Genomic DNA, 25,590 nt, shown 5'->3' with positions numbered 1-25,590 from the left:
AACCTAACGTAACCTTCGCACTTCTATCGTTAGAAAACGTTTTACTCGCAACTTTACAATGTTTTCTACAAGATTACGACGGTTTCATGCGCTTTAACATTAGATATCGTAGTTCCCGACTTGTAATGTTGAAAAACACTGCATCTCACTAAGTGGCATTGTTTAATGCGGTTTTACGACGGTTGATATGTCAACCTAACCTAACATTCGCACTTGTATCTAAAGACGCTCAATTACACTGTTTCGTTCACAATTACGATATTTGCTTGACCTCACAGTTTCTCACCAACTTATTACAGTACAGAACGCTGTATCTCGCTAAATGACATCGTTCTTTAAGGTTTCACGATACTTGCATGCGCTTTACCGAGAATGTCACAACATAGCAGTTTCGCACTTGTAACGGTACAACACGCAGTATTTGGCTTGTTCATGCCGTTTTATGTGCTTTCACATTTCACCTATCGCAGTTTAATACTCGCAATAAAACAACACTATCTCGTTAGATGACGTCGTTTTTGGTAGTTTCACGACGCTACCTAGCCTAAACTAACCTAACCTAACCTAACCTTCGCACTTCTATCGTTAGAAAACGTTTTACTCGCAACTTTACAATGTTTTCTACAAGATTACGACGGTTTCATGCGCTTTCACATTAGATATCGTAGTTCCCGACTTGTAATGTTGAAAAACACTACATCTCACTAAGTGACATTGTTTAATGCGGTTTTACGACGGTTGATATGTCATCCTAACCTAACATTCGCACTTGTATCTAAAGACGCTCAATTACACTGTTTCGTTCACAATTACGATATTTGCTTGACCTCACAGTTTCTCACCAACTTATTACAGTACAGAACGCTGTATCTCGCTAAATGACATCGTTCTTTAAGGTTTCACGATACTTGCATGCACTTTAACGAGAATATCACAATAAAGCAGTTTCGCACTTGTAACGGCACAAGACGCAGTATCTGGCTAGTTCATGCCATTTTGTTTGCTTTCCCAATATTTCACCTATCGCAGTTTCGTACTCGCAATAAAACAACACTATCTCGTTAGATGACATCGTTTTTGGTGGTTTCACGACGCTACCTAGCTAACCGAACCTTCGCACTTCTATCGTTAGAAAACGTTTTATTCGCTACTTTACAATGTTTTCTACAAGATTACGGCGGTTTCATGCGCTTTCACATTAGATATCGCAGTTCCCGACTTGTAATAGTGAAAAACACAGCATCTCACTAAGTGACATTGTTTAATGCGGTTTTAGCGCGGTTCATATCTTAACCTAACCTAGCCTTACCTAACCCAACCTAACCTAACCTAACCTAACCTAACCTTACCTAACATACCCTAACCTAGCCTAACCTAACCTAACCAAACCTAACCTAACCTAACCTAACGTAACCTAACCTAACCTAACCTAACCTAACCTAACCTAACCTAACCTAACCTAACCTAACGACGTTTGCAAGCGCTTTCACATTAGATATCGCTGTTCCCGACTTGTAATGGTGAAAAACACTGCATCTCACTAAGTGACATTGTTTAATGCGGTTTTACGACGGTTCATATCTTAACCTAACCTAACATTCGTACTTATATTGAAAAACGCTCTATTACACTGTTTCGTTCACAATTACGATATTTGCATAACCTCACAGTTTTTCACCAACTTTTTGCAGTACAGAACGCTGTATCTTGCTAAATGACATTGTTCTTTAAGGTTTCACGATGCTTCCATGCGCTTTAACGAGAATATCACAATATAGCAGTTTCGCACTTGTAACGGTAGAACACGCAGTATTTGGCTTGTTCATGCCGTTTTGTGTGCATTCACAACATTTCACCTATCGCAGTTTAATACTCGCAATACAACAACACTATCTCGTCAGATGACGTCGTTTTTGGTAGTTTCACGACGCTACCTAGCTTAAACTAACCTAACATAACCTAACCTTCGCACTTCTATCGTTAGAAAACGTTTTACTCGCAACTTTACAATGTTTTCTACAAGATTACGACGGTTTCATGCGCTTTAACATTAGATATCGTAGTTCCCGACTTGTAATGTTGAAAAACACTGCATCTCACTAAGTGGCATTGTTTAATGCGGTATTACGACGGTTGATATGTCAACCTAACCTAACATTCGCACTTGTATCTAAAGACGCTCAATTACACTGTTTCGTTCACAATTACGATATTTGCTTGACCTCACAGTTTCTCACCAACTTATTACAGTACAGAACGCTGTATCTCGCTAAATGACATCGTTCTTTAAGGTTTCACGATACTTGCATGCGCTTTACCGAGAATGTCATAACATAGCAGTTTCGCACTTGTAACGGTACAACACGCAGTATTTGGCTTGTTCATGCCGTTTTGTGTGCTTTCACATTTCACCTATCGCAGTTTCGTACTCGCAATAAAACAACACTATCTCGTTAGATGACATCGTTTTTGGTGGTTTCACGACGCTACCTAGCTCAAACTAACCGAACCTTCGCACTTCTATCGTTAGAAAACGTTTTATTCGCTACTTTACAGTGTTTTCTACAAGATTACGACGGTTTCATGCGCTTTCACATTAGATATCGCAGTTCCCGACTTGTAATGGTGAAAAACACAGCATCTCACTAAGTGACATTGTTTAATGCGGTTTTAGCGCGGTTCATATCTTAACCTAACCTAACCTTACCTAACCCAACCTAACCTAACCTAACCTAACCTAACCTTACCTAACATACCCTAACCTAACCTAACCTAACCTAACCAAACCTAACCTAACCTAACCTAACGTAACCTAACCTAACCTAACCTAACCTAACCTAACCTAACCTAACGATGTTTGCAAGCGCTTTCACATTAGATATCGCAGTTCCCGACTTGTAATAGTGAAAAACACTGCATCTCACTAAGTGACATTGTTTAATGCGGTTTTACGACGGTTCATATCTTAACCTAACCTAACATTCGCATTTGTATTAAAAAACGCTCTATAACACTGTTTCGTTCACAATTAGGATATTTGCATAACCTCACAGTTTTTCACCAACTTATTGCAGTACAGAACGCTGTATCTCGCTAAATGACATCGTTCTTTAAGGTTTCACGATGCTTGCATGCGCTTTAACGAGAATATCACAACATAGCAGTTTCGCACTTGTAACGGTACAACACGCAGTATGGCTTGTTCATGCCGTTTTGTGTGCTTTCACAACATTTCACCTATCGCAGTTTCGTACTCGCAATAAAACAACACTATCTCGTTAGACGACGTTGTTTTTGGTAGTTTCACGACGCTACCTAGCTTAAACTAACATAACTCAACCTAACATAACCTTCGCACTTCTATCGTTAGAAAACGTTTTACTCGCTACTTTACATTGCTTTCTACAACATTACGACGGTTTCAAGCGCTTTAACATTAGATATCACAGTTCCCGACTTGTAATGTTGAAAAACACTGCATCTCACTAAGTGGCATTGTTTAATGCGGTTTTACGACGGTTGATATGTCAACCTAACCTAACATTCACACTTGTATCTAAAGACGCTCGAGTACACTGTTTCGTTCACAATTACGATATTTGCTTGACCTCACAGTTTCTCACCAACTTATTACAGTACAGAACGCTGTATCTCGCTAAATGACATCGTTCTTTAAGGTTTCACGATACTTGCATGCGCTTTACCGAGAATGTCACAACATAGCAGTTTCGCACTTGTAACGGTACAACACGCAGTATTTGGCTTGTTCATGCCGTTTTGTGTGCTTTCACAACATTTCACCTATCGCAGTTTAATACTTGCTATATAACAACACTATCTCGTTAGATGACGTCGTTTTTGGTAGTTTCACGACGCTACCTAGCTTAAACTAACCTAACCTAACCTAACCTTCGCACTTCTATCGTTAGAAAACGTTTTACTCGCAACTTTACAATGTTTTCTACAAGATTACGACGGTTTCATGCGCTTTAACATTAGATATCGTAGTTCCCGACTTGTAATGTTGAAAAACACTGCATCTCACTAAGTGGCATTGTTTAATGCGGTTTTACGACGGTTGATATGTCAACCTAACCTAACATTCGCACTTGTATCTAAAGACGCTCAATTACACTGTTTCGTTCACAATTACGATATTTGCTTGACCTCACAGTTTCTCACCAACTTATTACAGTACAGAACGCTGTATCTCGCTAAATGACATCGTTCTTTAAGGTTTCACGATACTTGCATGCGCTTTACCGAGAATGTCACAACATAGCAGTTTCGCACTTGTAACGGTACAACACGCAGTATTTGGCTTGTTCATGCCGTTTTATGTGCTTTCACAACATTTCACCTATCGCAGTTTAATACTCGCAATAAAACAACACTATCTCGTTAGATGACGTCGTTTTTGGTAGTTTCACGACGTTACCTAGCTTAAACTAACCTAACCTAACCTAACCTTCGCACTTCTATCGTTAGAAAACGTTTTACTCGCAACTTTACAATGTTTTCTACAAGATTACGACGGTTTCATGCGCTTTCACATTAGATATCGTAGTTCCCGACTTGTATAGTTGAAAAACACTACATCTCACTAAGTGACATTGTTTAATGCGGTTTTACGACGGTTGATACGTCATCCTAACCTAACATTCGCACTTGTATCTAAAGACGCTCAATTACACTGTTTCGTTCACAATTACGATATTTGCTTGACCTCACAGTTTCTCACCAACTTATTACAGTACAGAACGCTGTATCTCGCTAAATGACATCGTTCTTTAAGGTTTCACGATACTTGCATGCGCTTTAACGAGAATATCACAATAAAGCAGTTTCGTTCTTGTAACGGTACAACACGCAGTATTTGGCTTGTTCATGCCGTTTTGTGTGCTTTCACAACATTTCACCTATCGCAGTTTAATACTCGCTATATAACAACACTATCTCGTTAGATGACGTCGTTTTTGGTAGTTTCACGACGCTACCTAGCTTAAACTAACCTAACCTAACCTAACCTTCGCACTTCTATCGTTAGAAAACGTTTTACTCGCAACTTTACAATGTTTTCTACAAGATTACGACGGTTTCATGCGCTTTAACATTAGATATCGTAGTTCCCGACTTGTAATGTTGAAAAACACTACATCTCACTAAGTGACATTGTTTAATGCGGTTTTACGACGGTTGATATGTCAACCTAACCTAACATTCGCACTTGTATCTAAAGACGCTCAATTACACTGTTTCGTTCACAATTACGATATTTGCTTGACCTCACAGTTTCTCACCAACTTATTACAGTACAGAACGCTGTATCTCGCTAAATGACATCGTTCTTTAAGGTTTCACGATACTTGCATGCGCTTTACCGAGAATGTTATAACATAGCAGTTTCGCACTTGTAACGGTACAACACGCAGTATTTGGCTTGTTCATGCCGTTTTGTGTGCTTTCACATTTCACCTATCGCAGTTTCGTACTCGCAATAAAACAACACTATCTCGTTAGATGACATCGTTTTTGGTGGTTTCACGACGCTACCTAGCTCAAACTAACCGAACCTTCGCACTTCTATCGTTAGAAAACGTTTTATTCGCTACTTTACAGTGTTTTCTACAAGATTACGACGGTTTCATGCGCTTTCACATTAGATATCGCAGTTCCCGACTTGTAATGGTGAAAAACACAGCATCTCACTAAGTGACATTGTTTAATGCGGTTTTAGCGCGGTTCATATCTTAACCTAACCTAACCTTACCTAACCCAACCTAACCTAACCTAACCTAACCTAACCTTACCTAACATACCCTAACCTAACCTAACCTAACCTAACCAAACCTAACCTAACGTAACCTAACCTAACCTAACCTAACCTAACGACGTTTGCAAGCGCTTTCACATTAGATATCGCAGTTCCCGACTTGTAATGGTGAAAAACACTGCATCTCACTAAGTGACATTGTTTAATGCGGTTTTACGACGGTTCATATCTTAACCTAACCTAACATTCGCACTTGTATTAAAAAACGCTCTATAACACTGTTTCGTTCACAATTAGGATATTTGCATAACCTCACAGTTTTTCACCAACTTATTGCAGTACAGAACGCTGTATCTCGCTAAATGACATCGTTCTTTAAGGTTTCACGATGCTTGCATGCGCTTTAACGAGAATATCACAACATAGCAGTTTCGCACTTGTAACGGTACAACACGCAGTATTTGGCTTGTTCATGCCGTTTTGTGTGCTTTCACAACATTTCACCTATCGCAGTTTCGTACTCGCAATAAAACAACACTATCTCGTTAGACGACGTTGTTTTTGGTAGTTTCACGACGCTACCTAGCTTAAACTAACATAACTCAACCTAACATAACCTTCGCACTTCTATCGTTAGAAAACGTTTTACTCGCTACTTTACATTGCTTTCTACAACATTACGACGGTTTCAAGCGCTTTAACATTAGATATCACAGTTCCCAACTTGTAAAGGTGAAAAACACTGCATCTCACTAAGTGACATTGTTTAATGCGGTTTTACGACGGTTCATATCTTAACCTAACCTAACATTCGCACTTGTATTAAAAAACGCTCTATTACACTGTTTCGTTCACAATTAGGATATTTGCATAACCTCACAGTTTTTCACCAACTTATTGCAGTACAGAACGCTGTATCTCGCTAAATGACATCGTTCTTTAAGGTTTCACGATGCTTGCATGCGCTTTAACGAGAATATCACAACATAGCAGTTTCGCACTTGTAACGGTACAACACGCAGTATTTGGCTTGTTCATGCCGTTTTGTGTGCTTTCACAACATTTCACCTATCGCAGTTTCGTACTCGCAATAAAAACACTATCTCGTTAGATGACGTTGTTTTTGGTAGTTTCACGACGCTACCTAGCTTAAACTAACCAAACCTTACCTAACATCCCTAACCTAACCTAACCTAACCTAACCTAACCAAACCTAACATAACCTTCGCACTTCTATCGTTAGAAAACGTTTTACTCGCTACTTTACATTGCTTTCTACAACATTACGACGGTTTCAAGCACTTTCACATTTGATATCACAGTTCCCAACTTGTAAAGGTGAAAAACACTGCATCTCACTAAGTGACATTGTTTAATGTGGTTTTACGACGGTTCATACCTTAACCTTACCTAACCTAACCTAACCTAACCCAACCCAATCCAACCTAACCTAACCTAAACTAACCTAACCCAACCTAACCTAACCTAACCTAACCTAACCCAACCTAACCCAACCCAACCCAACCTAACCTAACCTAAGCTAACCTAACCTAACCTAACCAAACCTAACCTAACCTAACTTAACCTAACCTAACTTAACCTAACCTCAGCTAACCTATTCTAACGTAACCTAACCTTACCTGACCTAACCTAACCTAACGTAACCTAACCTAACCTAACATAACCTAACGTAACCTAACCTAACCTAACCGAACCTAACGTAACCTAACCTAACCTAACCCAACCTAACCCAACCCAACCCAACAACACCCAACCCAACCTAACCTAACCTAACCTAACCTTACCTAACCTAACCAAATTATCCTTACCTAACCTAACCTAACCTAACGTAACCTAACCTAACCTAACCTAACGTAACCTAACCTAACCTAACGTAACCTAACCTAACCTAACCTAACCTAACCCAACCTAACCTAACCTAACCTAACCTAACCTAACCCAACTCAACCCAACCTAACCTAATCTAACCTAACCTAACCTAACCTAACCAAACCTAACCTAACCTAACCTAACCTAACCTAACGTAACGACGGTTGCAAGCGCTTTCACATTAGATATCGCAGTTCCCCACTTTTAATGATGAAAAACACTGCATCTCACTAATTGACATTGTTTAATGCGGTTTTACGACGGTTCATATCTTAACCTAACCTAACATTCGCACTTGTATCTAAAGACGCTCAATTACACTGTTTCGTTCACAATTACGATATTTGCTTGACCTCACAGTTTCTCACCAACTTATTACAGTACAGAACGCTGTATCTCGCTAAATGACATCGTTCTTTAAGGTTTCACGATACTTGCATGCGCTTTACCGAGAATGTCACAACATAGCACTTTCGCACTTGTAACGGTACAACACGCAGTATTTGGCTTGTTCATGCCGTTTTGTGTGCTTTCACATTTTACCTATCGCAGTTTCGTACTCAGAATAAAACAACACTATCTCTTTAGATGACGTCGTTTTTGGTGGTTTCACGACGCTACCTAGCTTAAACTAACATAACTCAACCTAACATAACCTTCGCACTTCTATCGTTAGAAAACGTTTTACTCGCTACTTTACATTGCTTTCTACAACATTACGACGGTTTCAAGCGCTTTCACATTAGATATCGCAGTTCCCAACATGTAAAGGTGAAAAACACTGCATCTCACTAAGTGACATTGTTTAATGCGGTTTTAGCGCGGTTCATATCTTAACCTAACCGAACCTAACCTCACCTAACCCAACCTAACCTAACATAACCTAACCTAACCTAACCTAACCAAACCTAACCTAACGTAACGTAACCTAACCTAACGACGTTTGCAAGCGCTTTCACATTAGATATCGCAGTTCCCGACTTGTAATGGTGAAAAACACTGCATCTCACTAAGTGACATTGTTTAATGCGGTCTTACGACGGTTCATATCTTAACCTAACCTAACATTCGTACTTGTATTGAAAAACGCTCTATTACAGTGTTTCGTTCACAATTACGATATTTGCATAACCTCACAGTTTTTCACCAACTTATTGCAGTACAGAACGCTGTATCTCGCTAAATGACATTGTTCTTTAAGGTTTCACGATGCTTGCATGCGCTTTAACGAGAATATCACAATATAGCAGTTTCGCACTTTTAACGGTAGAACACGCAGTATTTGGCTTGTTCATGCCGTTTTGTGTGCTTTCACAACATTTCACTTATCGCAGTTTAGTACTCGCAATAAAACAACACTATCTCGTTAGATGACGTCGTTTTTGGTAGTTTCACGACGCTACCTAGCTTAAACTAACCTAACCTAACCTAACCTTCGCACTTCTATCGTTACAAAACGTTTTACTCGCCACTTTACAATGTTTTCTACAAGATTACGACGGTTTCAAGCGCTTTCACATTAGATATCGCAGTTCCCAACTTGTAAAGGTGAAAAACACTGCATCTCACTAAGTGACATTGTTTATTGCGGTTTTACGACGGTTCATACCTTAACCTAACGTAACCTAACCTAACCTAACCCAACCTAACCTAACATAACCTAACCTAACCTAACCAAACCTAACCTAACGTAACCTAACCTAACCTAACCTAACCTAACCTAACCTAACGACGTTTGCAAGCGCTTTCACATTAGATATCGCTGTTCCCGACTTGTAATGGTGAAAAACACTGCATCTCACTAAGTGACATTGTTTAATGCGGTTTTACGACGGTTCATATCTTAACCTAACCTAACATTCGTACTTATATTGAAAAACGCTCTATTACACTGTTTCGTTCACAATTACGATATTTGCATAACCTCACAGTTTTTCACCAACTTATTGCAGTACAGAACGCTGTATCTTGCTAAATGACATTGTTCTTTAAGGTTTCACGATGCTTGCATGCGCTTTAACGAGAATATCACAATATAGCAGTTTCGCACTTGTAACGGTAGAACACGCAGTATTTGGCTTGTTCATGCCGTTTTGTGTGCATTCACAACATTTCACCTATCGCAGTTTAATACTCGCAATACAACACTATCTCGTCAGATGACGTCGTTTTTGGTAGTTTCACGACGCTACCTAGCTTAAACTAACCTAACCTAACCTAACCTTCGCACTTCTATCGTTAGAAAACGTTTTACTCGCAACTTTACAATGTTTTCTACAAGATTACGACGGTTTCATGCGCTTTAACATTAGATATCGTAGTTCCCGACTTGTAATGTTGAAAAACACTGCATCTCACTAAGTGGCATTGTTTAATGCGGTTTTACGACGGTTGATATGTCAACCTAACCTAACATTCGCACTTGTATCTAAAGACGCTCAATTACACTGTTTCGTTCACAATTACGATATTTGCTTGACCTCACAGTTTCTCACCAACTTATTACAGTACAGAACGCTGTATCTCGCTAAATGACATCGTTCTTTAAGGTTTCACGATACTTGCATGCGCTTTACCGAGAATGTCACAACATAGCAGTTTCGCACTTGTAACGGTACAACACGCAGTATTTGGCTTGTTCATGCCGTTTTATGTGCTTTCACAACATTTCACCTATCGCAGTTTAATACTCGCAATAAAACAACACTATCTCGTTAGATGACGTCGTTTTTGGTAGTTTCACGACGCTACCTAGCTTAAACTAACCTAACCTAACCTAACCTTCGCACTTCTATCGTTAGAAAACGTTTTACTCGCAACTTTACAATGTTTTCTACAAGATTACGACGGTTTCATGCGCTTTCACATTAGATATCGTAGTTCCCGACTTGTAATGTTGAAAAACACTACATCTCACTAAGTGACATTGTTTAATGCGGTTTTACGACGGTTGATATGTCATCCTAACCTAACATTCGCACTTGTATCTAAAGACGCTCAATTACACTGTTTCGTTCACAATTACGATATTTGCTTGACCTCACAGTTTCTCACCAACTTATTACAGTACGGAACGCTGTATCTCGCTAAATGACATCGTTCTTTAAGGTTTCACGATACTTGCATGCACTTTAACGAGAATATCACAATAAAGCAGTTTCGCACTTGTAACGGCACAAGACGCAGTATCTGGCTAGTTCATGCCATTTTGTGTGCTTTCCCAATATTTCACCTATCGCAGTTTCGTACTCGCAATAAAACAACACTATCTCGTTAGATGACATCGTTTTTGGTGGTTTCACGACGCTACCTAGCTAACCGAACCTTCGCACTTCTATCGTTAGAAAACGTTTTATTCGCTACTTTACAATGTTTTCTACAAGATTACGACGGTTTCATGCGCTTTCACATTAGATATCGCAGTTCCCGACTTGTAATGGTGAAAAACACAGCATCTCACTAAGTGACATTGTTTAATGCGGTTTTAGCGCGGTTCATATCTTAACCTAACCTAGCCTTACCTAACCCAACCTAACCTAACCTAACCTAACCTAACCTTACCTAACATACCCTAACCTAGCCTAACCTAACCTAACCAAACCTAACCTAACCTAACCTAACGTAACCTAACCTAACCTAACCTAACCTAACCTAACCTAACCTAACGACGTTTGCAAGCGCTTTCACATTAGATATCGCAGTTCCCGACTTGTAATGGTGAAAAACACTGCATCTCACTAATTGACATTGTTTAATGCGGTTTTACGACGGTTCATATCTTAACCTAACCTAACATTCGCGCTTGTATCTAAAAATGCTCTATTACACTGTTTTGTTCACAATTACGATATTTGCATAACTTTCCAGTTTTTCACCAACTCATTGCAGTACAGAACGCTGTATCTCGCTAAATGACATTGTTCTTTAAGGTTTCACGATGCTTGCATGCGCTTTAACGAGAATATCACAATATAGCAGTTTCGCACTTGTAACGGTAGAACACGCAGTATTTGGCTTGTTCATTCCGTTTTGTGTGCTTTCACAACATTTCACCTATCGCAGTTTAATACTCGCAATAAAACAACACTATCTCGTTAGATGACGTCAATTTTGGTAGTTTCACGACGCTACCTAGCTTAACCTAACCTAACCTAACCTAACCTTCGCACTTCTATCGTTATAAAACGTTTTATTCGCAACTTTACAATGTTTTCTACAAGATTACGACGGTTTCATGCGCTTTCACATTAGATATCGTAGTTCCCGACTTGTAATGTTGAAAAACACTACATCTCACTAAGTGAGATTGTTTAATGCGGTTTTACGACGGTTGATAGGTCAACCTAACCTAACATTCGCACTTGTATCTAAAGACGCTCAATTACACTGTTTCGTTCACAATTACGATATTTGCTTGACCTCACAGTTTCTCACCAACTTATTACAGTACAGAACGCTGTATCTCGCTAAATGACATCGTTCTTTAAGGTTTCACGATGCTTGCATGCGCTTTAACGAGAATATCACAACATAGCAGTTTCGCACTTGTAACGGTACAACACGCAGTATTTGGCTTGTTCATGCCGTTTTGTGTGCTTTCACAACATTTCACCTATCGCAGTTTCGTACTCGCAATAAAACAACACTATCTCGTTAGACGTCGTTTTTGGTAGTTTCACGACGCTACCTAGCTTAAACTAACATAACTCAACCTAACATAACCTTCGCACTTCTATCGTTAGAAAACGTTTTACTCGCTACTTTACATTGCTTTCTACAACATTACGACGGTTTCAAGCACTTTCACATTAGATATCACAGTTCCCAACTTGTAAAGGTGAAAACCACTGCATCTCACTAAGTGACATTGTTTAATGTGGTTTTACGACGGTTCATACCTTAACCTAACGTAACCTAACCTAACCTAACCTTACCTAACCTAACCTAACCTAACCCAACCCAATCCAACCTAACCTATTCTAACCTAACCTCAACTAACCTAACCCAACCTAACCTAACCTAACCTAACCCAACCTAACCCAACCCAACCCAACCTAACCTAACCTAAGCTAACCTAACCTAACCAAACCTAACCTAACCTAACTTAACCTAACCTAACGTAACCTAACCTAACCTATTCTAACTTAACCTAACCTTACCTGACCTAACCTAACCTAACGTAACCTAACCTAACCTAACATAACCTAACGTAACCTAACCTAACCTAACCGAACCTAACGTAACCTAACCTAACCTAACCCAACCTAACCCAACCCAACCCAACAACACCCAACCCAACCTAACCTAACCTAACCTAACCTTACCTAACCTAACCAAATTATCCTTACCTAACCTAACCTAACCTAACGTAACCTAACCTAACGTAACCTAACGTAACCTAACCTAACCTAACGTAACCTAACCTAACCTAACCTAACCCAACCTAACCTAACCTAACCTAACCCAACTCAACCCAACCTAACCTAATCTAACCTAACCTAACCTAACCTAACCAAACCTAACCTAACCTAACCTAACCTAACCTAACCTAACGACGGTTGCAAGCGCATTAGATATCGCAGTTCCCCACTTTTAATGATGAAAAACACTGCATCTCACTAATTGACATTGTTTATTGCGGTTTTACGACGGTTCATATCTTAACCTAACCTAACATTCGCACTTGTATCTAAAGACGCTCAATTACACTGTTTCGTTCACAATTACGATATTTGCTTGACCTCACAGTTTCTCACCAACTTATTACAGTACAGAACGCTGTATCTCGCTAAATGACATCGTTCTTTAAGGTTTCACGATACTTGCATGCGCTTTACCGAGAATGTCACAACATAGCACTTTCGCACTTGTAACGGTACAACACGCAGTATTTGGCTTGTTCATGCCGTTTTGTGTGCTTTCACAACATTTTACCTATCGCAGTTTCGTACTCACAATAAAACAACACTATCTCGTTAGATGACGTCGTTTTTGGTGGTTTCACGACGCTACCTAGCTTAAACTAACATAACTCAACCTAACATAACCTTCGCACTTCTATCGTTAGAAAACGTTTTACTCGCTACTTTACATTGCTTTCTACAACATTACGACGGTTTCAAGCGCTTTCACATTAGATATCGCAGTTCCCAACATGTAAAGGTGAAAAACACTGCATCTCACTAAGTGACATTGTTTAATGCGGTTTTAGCGCGGTTCATATCTTAACCTAACCGAACCTAACCTCACCTAACCCAACCTAACCTAACCTAACCTAACCTAACCTAACCTAACCAAACCTAACCTAACGTAACCTAACCTAACCTAACCTAACCTAACCTCACAGAAGTTAAAAAACAGCGCTAAAAAGACGGGACAAGAAAAGAAAGGACAACAGGACAGGGCGCTGTCCTGTTGTTTTTCTTGTCCCGTCTTTTTAGCGCTGTTTTTTAACTTCTGTGAACATGAACCAACCAGCCCAAATGCGTACGCTTCTAACCTAACCTAACGACGTTTGCAAGCGCTTTCACATTAGATATCGCAGTTCCCGACTTGTAATGGTGAAAAACACTGCATCTCACTAAGTGACATTGTTTAATGCGGTTTTACGACGGTTCATATCTTAACCTAACCTAACATTCGTACTTGTATTGAAAAACGCTCTATTACACTGTTTCGTTCACAATTACGATATTTGCATAACCTCACAGTTTTTCGCCAACTTATTGCAGTACAGAACGCTGTATCTCGCTAAATGACATCGTTCTTTAAGGTTTCACGATGCTTGCATGCGCTTTAACAAGAATATCACATTATAGCAGTTTCGCACTTGTAACGGTACAACACGCAGTATCTGGCTTGTTCAAGCCGTTTTGTGTACTTTCACAACATTTCACCTGTTGCAGTTTCGTACATGCAAGAAAACAACACTATCTCGTTAGATGACGTCCTTTTTGGTGGTTTCACGACGCTACATAGCTTAAACTAACATAACTCAAGCTAACCTTCGCACTTCTATCGTTAGAAAACGTTTTACTCGCAACTTTACAATGTTTTCTACAAGATTACGACCGTTTCATGCGCTTTCACATTAGATATCGTTGTTCCCGACTTGTAATGTTTAAAAACACTACATCTCACTAAGTGACATTGTTTAATGCGGTTTTACGACGGTTGATATCTCAACCTAACCTAACATTCGCACTTGTATCTAAATACGCTCAATTACACTGTTTCGTTCACAATTACGATATTTGCTTGACCTCACAGTTTCTCACCAACTTATTACAGTACAGAACGCTGTATCTCGCTAAATGACATCGTTCTTTAAGGTTTCACGATACTTGCATGCGCTTTACCGAGAATGTCATAACATAGCAGTTTCGCACTTGTAACGGTACAACACGCAGTATTTGGCTTGTTCATGCCGTTTTGTGTGCTTTCACATTTCACCTATCGCAGTTTAATACTCGCAATAAAACAACACTATCTCGTTAGATGACGTCGTTTTTGGTAGTTTCACGACGCTACCTAGCTTAAACTAACCTAACCTAACCTAACCTTCGCACTTCTATCGTTAGAAAACGTTTTACTCGCAACTTTACAATGTTTTCTACAAGATTACGACGGTTTCATGCGCTTTCACATTAGATATCGTAGTTCCCGACTTGTAATGTTGAAAAACACTACATCTCACTAAGTGACATTGTTTAATGCGGTTTTACGACGGTTGATATGTCATCCTAACCTAACATTCGCACTTGTATCTAAAGACGCTCAATTACACTGTTTCGTTCACAATTACGATATTTGCTTGACCTCACAGTTTCTCACAAACTTATTACAGTACAGAACGCTGTATCTCGCTAAATGACATCGTTCTTTAAGGTTTCACGATACTTGCATGCGCTTTAACGAGAATATCACAATAAAGCAGTTTCGCACTTGTAACGGCACAAGACGCAGTATCTGGCTAGTTCATGCCATTTTGTGTGCTTTCCCAATATTTCACCTATCGCAGTTTCGTACTCGCAATAAAACAACACTATCTCGTTAGATGACATCGTTTTTGGTGGTTTCACGACGCTACCTAGCTAACCGAACCTTCGCACTTCTATCGTTAGAAAACGTTTTATTCGCTACTTTACAATGTTTTCTACAAGATTACGACGGTTTCATGCGCTTTCACATTAGATATCGCAGTTCCCGACTTGTAATGGTGAAAAACACAGCATCTCACTAAGTGACATTTTTTAATGCGGTTTTAGCGCGGTTCATATCTTAACCTAACCTAACCTTACCTAACCCAACCTAACCTAACCTAACCTAACCTAACCTTACCTAACATACCCTAACCTAACCTAACCTAACCTAACCAAACCTAACCTAACCTAACCTAACGTAACCTAACCTAACCTAACCTAACCTAACCTAACGACGTTTAAAAGCGCTTTCACATTAGATATCGCAGTTCCCGACTTGTAATGGTGAAAAACACTGCATCTCACTAAGTGACATTGTTTAATGCGGTTTTACGACGGTTCATATCTTAACCTAACCTAACATTCGCACTTGTATTAAAAAACGCTCTATAACACTGTTTCGTTCACAATTAGGATATTTGCATAACCTCACAGTTTTTCACCACTTTATTGCAGTACAGAACGCTGTATCTCGCTAAATGACATCGTTCTTTAAGGTTTCACGATACTTGCATGCGCTTTACCGAGAATGTCACAACATAGCACTTTCGCACTTGTAACGGTACAACACGCAGTATTTGGCTTGTTCATGCCGTTTTGTGTGCTTTCACATTTTACCTATCGCAGTTTCGTACTCAGAATAAAACAACACTATCTCGTTAGATGACGTCGTTTTTGGTGGTTTCACGACGCTACCTAGCTTAAACTAACATAACTCAACCTAACATAACCTTCGCACTTCTATCGTTAGAAAACGTTTTACTCGCTACTTTACATTGCTTTCTACAACATTACGACGGTTTCAAGCGCTTTCACATTAGATATCGCAGTTCCCAACATGTAAAGGTGAAAAACACTGCATCTCACTAAGTGACATTGTTTAATGCGGTTTTAGCGCGGTTCATATCTTAACCTAACCGAACCTAACCTCACCTAACCCAACCTAACCTAACATAACCTAACCTAACCTAACCTAACCAAACCTAACCTAACGTAACGTAACCTAACCTAACGACGTTTGCAAGCGCTTTCACATTAGATATCGCAGTTCCCGACTTGTAATGGTGAAAAACACTGCATCTCACTAAGTGACATTGTTTAATGCGGTTTTACGACGGTTCATATCTTAACCTAACCTAACATTCGTACTTGTATTGAAAAACGCTCTATTACAGTGTTTCGTTCACAATTACGATATTTGCATAACCTCACAGTTTTTCACCAACTTATTGCAGTACAGAACGCTGTATCTCGCTAAATGACATTGTTCTTTAAGGTTTCACGATGCTTGCATGCGCTTTAACGAGAATATCACAATATAGCAGTTTCGCACTTTTAACGGTAGAACACGCAGTATTTGGCTTGTTCATGCCGTTTTGTGTGCTTTCACAACATTTCACTTATCGCAGTTTAGTACTCGCAATAAAACAACACTATCTCGTTAGATGACGTCGTTTTTGGTAGTTTCACGACGCTACCTAGCTTAAACTAACCTAACCTAACCTAACCTTCGCACTTCTATCGTTACAAAACGTTTTACTCGCCACTTTACAATGTTTTCTACAAGATTACGACGGTTTCAAGCGCTTTCACATTAGATATCGCAGTTCCCAACTTGTAAAGGTGAAAAACACTGCATCTCACTAAGTGACATTGTTTATTGCGGTTTTACGACGGTTCATACCTTAACCTAACGTAACCTAACCTAACCTAACCTAGCCTAACCTAACCTAACCAAACCTAACCTAACCTAACCTAACGTAACCTAACCTAACCTAACCTAACCTAACCTAACCTAACCTAACGACGTTTGCAAGCGCTTTCACATTAGATATCGCAGTTCCCGACTTGTAATGGTGAAAAACACTGCATCTCACTAATTGACATTGTTTAATGCGGTTTTACGACGGTTCATATCTTAACCTAACCTAACATTCGCGCTTGTATCTAAAAATGCTCTATTACACTGTTTTGTTCACAATTACGATATTTGCATAACTTTCCAGTTTTTCACCAACTCATTGCAGTACAGAACGCTGTATCTCGCTAAATGACATTGTTCTTTAAGGTTTCACGATGCTTGCATGCGCTTTAACGAGAATATCACAATATAGCAGTTTCGCACTTGTAACGGTACAACACGCAGTATTTGGCTTGTTCATTCCGTTTTGTGTGCTTTCACAACATTTCACCTATCGCAGTTTAATACTCGCAATAAAACAACACTATCTCGTTAGATGACGTCAATTTTGGTAGTTTCACGACGCTACCTAGCTTAACCTAACCTAACCTAACCTAACCTTCGCACTTCTATCGTTATAAAACGTTTTATTCGCAACTTTACAATGTTTTCTACAAGATTACGACGGTTTCATGCGCTTTCACATTAGATATCGTAGTTCCCGACTTGTAATGTTGAAAAACACTACATCTCACTAAGTGAGATTGTTTAATGCGGTTTTACGACGGTTGATAGGTCAACCTAACCTAACATTCGCACTTGTATCTAAAGACGCTCAATTACACTGTTTCGTTCACAATTACGATATTTGCTTGACCTCACAGTTTCTCACCAACTTATTACAGTACAGAACGCTGTATCTCGCTAAATGACATCGTTCTTTAAGGTTTCACGATGCTTGCATGCGCTTTAACGAGAATATCACAACATAGCAGTTTCGCACTTGTAACGGTACAACACGCAGTATTTGGCTTGTTCATGCCGTTTTGTGTGCTTTCACAACATTTCACCTATCGCAGTTTCGTACTCGCAATAAAACAACACTATCTCGTTAGACGTTGTTTTTGGTAGTTTCACGACGCTACCTAGCTTAAACTAACATAACTCAACCTAACATAACCTTCGCACTTCTATCGTTAGAAAACGTTTTACTCGCTACTTTACATTGCTTTCTACAACATTACGACGGTTTCAAGCACTTTCACATTAGATATCACAGTTCCCAACTTGTAAAGGTGAAAACCACTGCATCTCACTAAGTGACATTGTTTAATGTGGTTTTACGACGGTTCATACCTTAACCTAACGTAACCTAACCTAACCTAACCTTACCTAACCTAACCTAACCTAACCCAACCCAATCCAACCTAACCTATTCTAACCTAACCTCAACTAACCTAACCCAACCTAACCTAACCTAACCTAACCCAACCTAACCCAACCCAACCCAACCTAACCTAACCTAAGCTAGCCTAACCTAACCAAACCTAACCTAACCTAACTTAACCTAACCTAACGTAACCTAACCTAACCTATTCTAACGTAACCTAACCTTACCTGACCTAACCTAACCTAACGTAACCTAACCTAACCTAACATAACCTAACGTAACCTAACCTAACCTAACCGAACCTAACGTAACCTAACCTAACCTAACCCAACCTAACCCAACCCAACCCAACAACACCCAACCCAACCTAACCTAACCTAACCTAACCTTACCTAACCTAACCAAATTATCCTTACCTAACCTAACCTAACCTAACGTAACCTAACCTAACGTAACCTAACGTAACCTAACCTAACCTAACGTAACCTAACCTAACCTAACCTAACCCAACCTAACCTAACCTAACCTAACCCAACTCAACCCAACCTAACCTAATCTAACCTAACCTAACCTAACCTAACCAAACCTAACCTAACCTAACCTAACCTAACCTAACGACGGTTGCAAGCGCATTAGATATCGCAGTTCCCCACTTTTAATGATGAAAAACACTGCATCTCACTAATTGACATTGTTTATTGCGGTTTTACGACGGTTCATATCTTAACCTAACCTAACATTCGCACTTGTATCTAAAGACGCTCAATTACACTGTTTCGTTCACAATTACGATATTTGCTTGACCTCACAGTTTCTCACCAACTTATTACAGTACAGAACGCTGTATCTCGCTAAATGACATCGTTCTTTAAGGTTTCACGATACTTGCATGCGCTTTACCGAGAATGTCACAACATAGCACTTTCGCACTTGTAACGGTACAACACGCAGTATTTGGCTTGTTCATGCCGTTTTGTGTGCTTTCACAACATTTTACCAATCGCAGTTTCGTACTCACAATAAAACAACACTATCTCGTTAGATGACGTCGTTTTTGGTGGTTTCACGACGCTACCTAGCTTAAACTAAATAACTCAACCTAACATAACCTTCGCACTTCTATCGTTAGAAAACGTTTTACTCGCTACTTTACATTGCTTTCTACAACATTACGACGGTTTCAAGCGCTTTCACATTAGATATCGCAGTTCCCGACTTGTAATGGTGAAAAACACAGCATCTCACTAAGTGACATTGTTTAATGCGGTTTTAGCGCGGTTCATATCTTAACCTAACCTAACCTTACCTAACCCAACCTAACCTAACCTAACCTAACCTAACCTTACCTAACATACCCTAACCTAACCTAACCTAACCTAACGTAACCTAACCTAACCTAACCTAACCTAACGACGTTTGCAAGCGCTTTCACATTAGATATCGCAGTTCCCGACTTGTAATGGTGAAAAACACTGCATCTCACTAAGTGACATTGTTTAATGCGGTTTTACGACGGTTCATATCTTAACCTAACCTAACATTCGTACTTGTATTGAAAAACGCTCTATTACACTGTTTCGTTCACAATTACGATATTTGCATAACCTCACAGTTTTTCGCCAACTTATTGCAGTACAGAACGCTGTATCTCGCTAAATGACATCGTTCTTTAAGGTTTCACGATGCTTGCATGCGCTTTAACAAGAATATCACATTATAGCAGTTTCGCACTTGTAACGGTACAACACGCAGTATCTGGCTTGTTCAAGCCGTTTTGTGTACTTTCACAACATTTCACCTGTTGCAGTTTCGTACATGCAAGAAAACAACACTATCTCGTTAGATGACGTCCTTTTTGGTGGTTTCACGACGCTACATAGCTTAAACTAACATAACTCAAGCTAACCTTCGCACTTCTATCGTTAGAAAACGTTTTACTCGCAACTTTACAATGTTTTCTACAAGATTACGACCGTTTCATGCGCTTTCACATTAGATATCGTTGTTCCCGACTTGTAATGTTTAAAAACACTACATCTCACTAAGTGACATTGTTTAATGCGGTTTTACGACGGTTGATATCTCAACCTAACCTAACATTCGCACTTGTATCTAAATACGCTCAATTACACTGTTTCGTTCACAATTACGATATTTGCTTGACCTCACAGTTTCTCACCAACTTATTACAGTACAGAACGCTGTATCTCGCTAAATGACATCGTTCTTTAAGGTTTCACGATACTTGCATGCGCTTTACCGAGAATGTCATAACATAGCAGTTTCGCACTTGTAACGGTACAACACGCAGTATTTGGCTTGTTCATGCCGTTTTGTGTGCTTTCACATTTCACCTATCGCAGTTTAATACTCGCAATAAAACAACACTATCTCGTTAGATGACGTCGTTTTTGGTAGTTTCACGACGCTACCTAGCTTAAACTAACCTAACCTAACCTAACCTTCGCACTTCTATCGTTAGAAAACGTTTTACTCGCAACTTTACAATGTTTTCTACAAGATTACGACGGTTTCATGCGCTTTCACATTAGATATCGTAGTTCCCGACTTGTAATGTTGAAAAACACTACATCTCACTAAGTGACATTGTTTAATGCGGTTTTACGACGGTTGATATGTCATCCTAACCTAACATTCGCACTTGTATCTAAAGACGCTCAATTACACTGTTTCGTTCACAATTACGATATTTGCTTGACCTCACAGTTTCTCACCAACTTATTACAGTACAGAACGCTGTATCTCGCTAAATGACATCGTTCTTTAAGGTTTCACGATACTTGCATGCGCTTTAACGAGAATATCACAATAAAGCAGTTTCGCACTTGTAACGGCACAAGACGCAGTATCTGGCTAGTTCATGCCATTTTGTGTGCTTTCCCAATATTTCACCTATCGCAGTTTCGTACTCGCAATAAAACAACACTATCTCGTTAGATGACATCGTTTTTGGTGGTTTCACGACGCTACCTAGCTAACCGAACCTTCGCACTTCTATCGTTAGAAAACGTTTTATTCGCTACTTTACAATGTTTTCTACAAGATTACGACGGTTTCATGCGCTTTCACATTAGATATCGCAGTTCCCGACTTGTAATGGTGAAAAACACAGCATCTCACTAAGTGACATTGTTTAATGCGGTTTTAGCGCGGTTCATATCTTAACCTAACCTAACCTTACCTAACCCAACCTAACCTAACCTAACCTAACCTAACCTTACCTAACATACCCTAACCTAACCTAACCTAACCTAACCAAACCTAACCTAACCTAACCTAACGTAACCTAACCTAACCTAACCTAACCTAACCTAACGACGTTTAAAAGCGCTTTCACATTAGATATCGCAGTTCCCGACTTGTAATGGTGAAAAACACTGCATCTCACTAAGTGACATTGTTTAATGCGGTTTTACGACGGTTCATATCTTAACCTAACCTAACATTCGCACTTGTATTAAAAAACGCTCTATAACACTGTTTCGTTCACAATTAGGATATTTGCATAACCTCACAGTTTTTCACCACTTTATTGCAGTACAGAACGCTGTATCTCGCTAAATGACATCGTTCTTTAAGGTTTCACGATGCTTGCATGCGCTTTAACGAGAATATCACAACATAGCAGTTTCGCACTTGTAACGGTACAACACGCAGTATTTGGCTTGTTCATGCCGTTTTGTGTGCTTTCACAACATTTCACCTATCGCAGTTTCGTACTCGCAATAAAACAACACTATCTCGTTAGATGACGTCGTTTTTGGTGGTTTCACGACGCTACCTAGCTTAAACTAACATAACTCAACCTAACATAACCTTCGCACTTCTATCGTTAGAAAACGTTTTACTCGCTACTTTACATTGCTTTCTACAACATTACGACGGTTTCAAGCGCTTTCACATTAGATATCGCAGTTCCCAACATGTAAAGGTGAAAAACACTGCATCTCATAAGTGACATTGTTTAATGCGGTTTTAGCGCGGTTCATATCTTAACCTAACCGAACCTAACCTCACCTAACCCAACCTAACCTAACCTAACCTAACCTAACCTAACCTAACCAAACCTAACCTAACGTAACCTAACCTAACCTAACCTAACGACGTTTGCAAGCGCTTTCACATTAGATATCGCAGTTCCCGACTTGTAATGGTGAAAAACACTGCATCTCACTAAGTGACATTGTTTAATGCGGTTTTACGACGGTTCATATCTTAACCTAACCTAACATTCGTACTTGTATTGAAAAACGCTCTATTACACTGTTTCGTTCACAATTACGATATTTGCATAACCTCACAGTTTTTCGCCAACTTATTGCAGTACAGAACGCTGTATCTCGCTAAATGACATCGTTCTTTAAGGTTTCACGATGCTTGCATGCGCTTTAACAAGAATATCACATTATAGCAGTTTCGCACTTGTAACGGTACAACACGCAGTATCTGGCTTGTTCAAGCCGTTTTGTGTACTTTCACAACATTTCACCTGTTGCAGTTTCGTACATGCAAGAAAACAACACTATCTCGTTAGATGACGTCCTTTTTGGTGGTTTCACGACGCTACATAGCTTAAACTAACATAACTCAAGCTAACCTTCGCACTTCTATCGTTAGAAAACGTTTTACTCGCAACTTTACAATGTTTTCTACAAGATTACGACCGTTTCATGCGCTTTCACATTAGATATCGTTGTTCCCGACTTGTAATGTTTAAAAACACTACATCTCACTAAGTGACATTGTTTAATGCGGTTTTACGACGGTTGATATCTCAACCTAACCTAACATTCGCACTTGTATCTAAATACGCTCAATTACACTGTTTCGTTCACAATTACGATATTTGCTTGACCTCACAGTTTCTCACCAACTTATTACAGTACAGAACGCTGTATCTCGCTAAATGACATCGTTCTTTAAGGTTTCACGATACTTGCATGCGCTTTAACGAGAATATCACAATAAAGCAGTTTCGCACTTGTAACGGCACAAGACGCAGTATCTGGCTAGTTCATGCCATTTTGTGTGCTTTCCCAATATTTCACCTATCGCAGTTTCGTACTCGCAATAAAACAACACTATCTCGTTAGATGACATCGTTTTTGGTGGTTTCACGACGCTACCTAGCTAACCGAACCTTCGCACTTCTATCGTTAGAAAACGTTTTATTCGCTACTTTACAATGTTTTCTACAAGATTACGACGGTTTCATGCGCTTTCACATTAGATATCGCAGTTCCCGACTTGTAATGGTGAAAAACACAGCATCTCACTAAGTGACATTGTTTAATGCGGTTTTAGCGCGGTTCATATCTTAACCTAACCTAACCTTACCTAACCCAACCTAACCTAACCTAACCTAACCTAACCTAACCTAACCTTACCTAACATACCCTAACCTAACCTAACCTAACCTAACCAAACCTAACCTAAGCTAACCTAACGTAACCTAACCTAACCTAACCTAACCTAACCTAACGACGTTTGCAAGCGCTTTCACATTAGATATCGCAGTTCCCGACTTGTAATGGTGAAAAACACTGCATCTCACTAAGTGACATTGTTTAATGCGGTTTTACGACGGTTCATATCTTAACCTAACCTAACATTCGCACTTGTATTAAAAAACGCTCTATAACACTGTTTCGTTCACAATTAGGATATTTGCATAACCTCACAGTTTTTCACCAACTTATTGCAGTACAGAACGCTGTATCTCGCTAAATGACATCGTTCTTTAAGGTTTCACGATGCATGCATGCGCTTTAACGAGAATATCACAACATAGCAGTTTCGCACTTGTAACGGTACAACACGCAGTATTTGGCTTGTTCATGTCGTTTTGTGTGCTTTCACAACATTTCACCTATCGCAGTTTCGTACTCGCAATAAAACAACACTATCTCGTTAGACGACGTTGTTTTTGGTAGTTTCACGACGCTACCTAGCTTAAACTAACATAACTCAACCTAACATAACCTTCGCACTTCTATCGTTAGAAAACGTTTTACTCGCTACTTTACATTGCTTTCTACAACATTACGACGGTTTCAAGCACTTTCACATTAGATATCACAGTTCCCAACATGTAAAGGTGAAAAACACTGCATCTCACTAAGTGACATTGTTTAATGTGGTTTTACGACGGTTCATACCTTAACCTAACGTAACCTAACCTAACCTAACCTAACCTTACCTAACCTAACCTAACCTAACCCAACCCAATCCAACCTAACCTAACCTAACCTAACCTAAACTAACCTAACCCAACCTAACCTAACCTAACCTAACCTAACCCAACCTAACCCAACCCAACCCAACCTAACCTAACCTAAGCTAACCTAACCTAACCTAACCAAACCTAACCTAACATAACTTAACCTAACCTAACGTAACCTAACCTAACCTAACCTATTCTAACGTAACCTAACCTTACCTGACCTAACCTAACCTAACGTAACCTAACCTAACATAACCTAACGTAACCTAACCTAACCTAACCGAACCTAACGTAACCTAACCTAACCTAACCCAACCTAACCCAACCCAACCCAACAACACCCAACCCAACCTAACCTAACCTAACCTAACCTTACCTAACCTAACCTAACCTAACGTAACCTAACCTAAC

Source organism: Rhipicephalus microplus, chromosome 5 (genome assembly GCF_043290135.1).
Source record: "Rhipicephalus microplus isolate Deutch F79 chromosome 5, USDA_Rmic, whole genome shotgun sequence".
Lineage (NCBI taxonomy): Eukaryota > Metazoa > Arthropoda > Arachnida > Ixodida > Ixodidae > Rhipicephalus > Rhipicephalus microplus.
Note: the sequence above shows the minus strand (reverse complement) of the source record.